Below are 5,382 nucleotides of genomic sequence, written 5' to 3'. Positions count from 1 at the left end.
TCTGCCTGGTCGATTATCGAAGATCGATATCTCGAGCTAATTGTTTGTAATGACCGCCGTAGGCCGACCAGGCCGACGACGAGGCCGCCGGCCAGCCGCGACCGCTGTTCACCGCAGTGCGACCGCCGGCGCGTCGTCAGTACCGCTTGCGGTCCAGTGCGCTGAGCATCGCGACGTGTAGGACCCTGGCCGTCGGCGACGTGCAGCACCCTGCCCGTCGGCACGTCGTCACGGCCTCCTCCAGGAAATTGTGGCCGCTGCGCGTCGATCCCCGGCGGAGATTGCGAATTTTAAGACGGTGCCCAATGTTATTTCGGCCGGGAAAGAAAGCAGTGCGGCGGACCGCGGACCTTTGGACGTCGGAGTGGGGTGGGGAGGGATGGGGTCCGTCCGGGAGCGACAGAGACAACACGCACTGCCTGCCGGCCGTCCTGGCCAAGGCCTGGCATTCTGTGGCGTTGAGCGGCCGCTCCCTGATTGGTTCCATTTCCTGGCCGGCGGATGCATCTCGCGGTCCAAATGTCGTCCAAGGAGCGATTCCGGAGAGTCGCACAGCCGCTGTCTCTCTCACAACCCATGAGTGTGACAGAGACTGCGCGACGGACCTACTCTTCGGATTCAGTCTGCAGGGCTGGCTGGTGCTCTTACCGAGCCCGTGAGTAATTTTCAGTCAAGAGCCTTTCTTTGGATGGGGAGCAAGTGTCTCTTCTTTTCTTCCTCACCGGCGGAAAATGCTCCTGTTCTGCGTGTAAAACTCGAGAGCAGAGCCGGGCCGTCGCGAGGCCCCTCTCGCTCCCCTGCACCGCGTTACCGCGCGTTGCCACACATGAGTGACGTTGATTCTAATTCGATGGCCTCGTCACGTCAGCGCGCCGCGCCTCAAAGGAGGCTGCAATTCTTTGCCCCGCTGCGCCCTAGACGCGCCCGCTTCGTGTGTGACCCTGCGATGAATCCCTCTGACTTTTCGCCCGCTCCTACCACCAGCCAGGCTTGCAGCCAGGCAGCCCGTCGACGAGCGCGCCCTCCAAATCTTTGGCCCTTGTCCCGGTCCCCCTCCCCTCCCCGCCACGCCCCAGCGACTCCCAAAGCGGATATACAGGATGTGTGCTGATTGTCCCAGGGCCTGGCCGGATTATGCCATAAAACTGTGTGTCAAGGTACGGTGAGCACATCCTATACACGCCTGGAGTCACACGCCCCAGGCGCCCCAGGCGCCCCGGCCCTCGCCCTGCGCCCCGCCCTGATAAAAACCATAACACATTCCAATTAAACCGAGTGGCGGCGCCGAGCCGTCGGCGCGGTTCGCCGTCGTGACATGCGTCAGCCTTGCCGAGCCGAGCTCTGTGGCTCTGCGTGCCACCGTGGCGCCACCCTCACATCCCTCTTCTAATTCTCGTCTGCCTTTCATTTCGCCATAAATATGCGGAATAAGCCGCGAATTCGCACTGTGCGAAAAAACCACAGTGAATCCCGTTAATTTTTTTGCCGGGATTTACTGTAGTTTAGAACACAGGATCTACTGTGCCTGGCGACAGCATTTACTGTACCTGGTACAGGATATTCCGTACTCCACTCCTGTGGTACAGTAAATCCCGTACAAAGTACAGTAGATCCTGTCAAAAAAGTACAGTAAATCCTGTACTCTGAACTACAGTGACAGCTGTACTTATCACTACAGGATTTACTGTGATTTTTTCCCAGAGTGCGTCGTCGCGAGAGGACGGCCAAGCCATGCACCGCCTCTCTCTTTCTCTGCTTCCTTTCTCGTTTCTCGGCGCACCCCCACTTTTTCCAGGCACCATGTTGTCGCCTTGAAAAAGTGAAATTCTTCAAGATTCGATTTCGTTTCTTCTCAGCGAAGATGGTAATTTGAAATGAAACCATAGGGGTAAGTTGGGGAAGAAAGGTACACAGGGTGAAAAAGAACAACCCCCTGTGGCCAACTGCAGAGGTCTCGACATCCATTTAACAAAGATGCCCCAGTCAGATTTTCATTTTTAGTCAGGAAGACGAAGGAATGGATCAGTCCTGAAATCAACTCCTCAGCCTGTACTTTTGATCTCCAGCTTACCCCTAAGGGTTTTCATGTGCCTTGTGGGATCTGTGACCATGATTTTGTGAAAAACAGTATTTCTGCGAGCCTTCCCAGCGCCAGTCTTGCTCCGTCTGGGGCGTCGCTGGGCGTCGCCGGGCGTCGCGCGGAGCTCCACGTCTCCAATGCCCTGCTCAATCTTCATCCATTTACACTCAACCCCCTCCCTCCACCCGCCTGGCAATGCCTGGCAGTGCCTCGCGGATCACGGCCAAGAAGAAGGTAAACATGGAGACGCGCGCACACAATGCACTGCCACAAGCTGCGGGCGCGCTGCAGACTCCTTACAGTGTGCTTCTGTCTCTCTCGCACCCCTTCGGGACGCCCTGCGGGTGCGAGAGAGGCGCAGCGACGAAAGAAAGCGCTGCTCGGAGTGAGCCGGCTGCATGGAGGGGGAGGGGGCCTCCTCCTCCTTTTCCTCCTCGACGACGGCAAAGTTTGGACGAGGGAGATTATCGTTCAAGTGACGTCAGGGGCGAAGTAAGGCATGATGCTGCCGACCATGCGTGGCCGCGCTGCCGCGCTCCATCCACTCGGTGCAGCACTCCTCCCCCGGCCTGCATCCCTGCAACTTGTTGAGTGCAGTTTGCACTTGCATCCGAGGGCCGGCGAGGTGCAGCCGCAACAAGCAGCGTGTTGCACCAGGAAAAGAATTTTCGGCACAGCCTAAAAGTATAATGGCGAAAATTCTCCATATTATGCTGGTGTAGCTAACTTTGTACCTAACAATCAAGAAACCCGTTGTGTCATACAGACATTGTGATGATGCCCCGGTGCATCCTTTCAACCTGATTCGTCCTCAGCCTACGCAGCCGAGTATCGTTTTCAAGGTAGCCGTTGATAAAAAAATAAATCAGTATCTGGCCAGGTCGGGCGACGGCGACCGGCGACGCGACGCCAGGTCGCGGCCCAATTTTCATTAGGCCACAAAGTTCCGTTTTTCCTCCAACGCCCTGGGGCGCGACCCCCACGCCTCGCAAATGGCCGAGGCGGGCCAAGGCGGGCCGAAGGCAGCGGCACAAACGAAAGGGAGGCGGCAGCAGATATACAAAGGAGTGTGATCGAGGAGAAAACGGTTTTCACGTCACCAATTTGGGTGAAACAGCGCAATTAGTGAGTTCGTTGCCGCGGGCCGGGCTGGCCGGGCGAGCCGAGGCGTCGCCGCGTGCAAAAGGGCGCAAAGGGCGTCGCCGGCCGGCGGGCCGATCGCTCTGTCCTCGTCGCACTTACAAGGCGTGGGGGCGCGAGAGAGACAGAACCATCCTTCGGCGTTCGCCAGGTAGCACACACAGTAATTGATAGAGACAGGCCTTCGCCTTGCCTTCGGACTCCTTTGAGCGGGCGAAGAGTCGAGTCGGTGCTCACTAACAACATCAATTCGGGCAATCGCCGCGCCGCCGCGCCCCTCGACTCGCCTGCCGATAAATTCCAATATATGGCCGCTGATGTATGCCGAGGAGAAAAGTGTCCCCGAGCGGCTCGGCACGGCCCGGCGTGCGTAAATGGAATGAATATTTGATGCATGGCGCGCGGAGCAGCGCGGAGCAGCGCGGAGTAACGCGGAGCGCGTACGAGAAAAACGTAATGAAATTTTATGAGGCGGCCGTGGAAAAGCGATGTCTCACTTATTTGCGCGGGGCGCTGCCTGCTGTAGTTACTCCAGGTGAAAGCGGAAAGAGGGATCGTCTGTTTGAGGAGTGGAAAGCAAACGGGTTGCCACCACGCTGCGGCTGGCTGCGGCCATCGGCCACGCCCGACAGCCCGGACACGTGGTGTGACCGGGGGACATTGGAGAACGGCCACTGCCATTACCAGGTCGCCGACAAGGACGCGGCCTCCGACACTGCGATGGACGACGCCGACCTCGTGAGCCCGCTGACGAGCACCGCCCACGCAGGACACCCTCCAAATCTACTACTTTCCTGTACCATCGTCGACGTACTGCACAGAAAATTCAGATCCTCGGACTCACCCAGTCTGTTACTTACCGCCCTGATGAGACCAGCCACATTTTTACATTCCAGCGTTGATGCGAAAAAAGTAAAAAGGGAGCTGGCTTCCCCTTTGCCTCTGGTGGCACGCACGCGCGCCCACGCACGCACGCCAGCCCCTGGAGTGGCGACGTCCTCTCGAGGCTGCCAGCCCCGCCAGCCCCGCCAGGGCGGCGTGTCTAGTGGCCGTGGCGGTGGCGCCGTGTGGTGTTTGGTGGCCTGGTTAGCCGAAGCCTCGGGCCCCCGGGGGCGGACCAGGGCGGGCTGCCTGGAGCCCGGCAAAAGGTATCAAGAGTGAGAGAGAGAGGGAGCGAGACGGGGCGAGAGCGGGGCGCGAAGGAGCGAAAAGGCGCGACGTGCGGGGAAAGGTGGGTTCCTTTCAAAAGAAACCCACCCCCGGTCTAGTCTCTCTCTCTTTCCCCCTCCTGACGTCACAAAACACACACCCACACACCTGCACTCTCACACACACACTTTGCGTCTTACAGTGTAAGACTACAGGCTTCCCAGCACACAGCCACACATCACGTGTATTATACGCGCGAATAAAAGCTGGAGCCGCCCGCCTCTGCGGCTTGTTAGCCGCGAAGCCGCGCTCCAAAGACGCGAGGCTGGCGTCGTCCCTCCGCACGAGCGTGACGAGTACGCTGAACAGCCGCCAGGTCTACGCCACTAGGTCTACGCCACCATCCGAGGCGGCAATCCGCCAAAACTGGATGTGGTGAACGAATCTCAACAATTTCTCCTGGACAACATATTGTAGGTGTCAGGGTGTGTGAGCGTGCGAGAGAAAGAAAGAGAGAAAGAAAGTGCTCTTGCCTGGCTCTCGTGCGTCTTGGCCGCGGTGCAGGGTGGTGTCGCCGTGTCTCCCGCAGCGCCTTACTTCCGGAGAAGCGGGGTGGGGTGGAGCAGAAAAGAGAGGGGACGTTTTAATCGATTTCATTTGCACCCGCACGTAAGCCCTCGCTGACGCGACCGCCAGGCGGAATGGTGTAGCATTGGTTTAGAGGCGGAGACGGGCGGAGCGGAGAGGATCGACAGTGGAGATAAAAGGAGAGGAGGGAATAAGAATGCGAAAGGAAAGGAAGGGCGCTGGAAGGGTTGGCAAGGAAGCGCGCTTCGGCCTTTGGAGTAGCGGTGTGTGTGTGTGTGTGTGTGCGCGCGCGCGCGCGTACCGGCCTTGGAGCGAACGAGAGCGCCTGGAAAGGGGGAGGCGTTTCTTCGCTACATTCGTGGACCTCTCTCTCTCTCTTTTGTTTTCTTATACAGCTTTGCTTACGTCATTAAAGCGCTGTGGTG

Source organism: Thrips palmi, unplaced genomic scaffold (genome assembly GCF_012932325.1).
Source record: "Thrips palmi isolate BJ-2018 unplaced genomic scaffold, TpBJ-2018v1 HiC_scaffold_10, whole genome shotgun sequence".
In the NCBI taxonomy this organism is placed as follows: domain Eukaryota; kingdom Metazoa; phylum Arthropoda; class Insecta; order Thysanoptera; family Thripidae; genus Thrips; species Thrips palmi.
The sequence above is the reverse complement of the archived record's forward strand: the minus strand, read 5'-3'. Positions refer to the sequence as shown.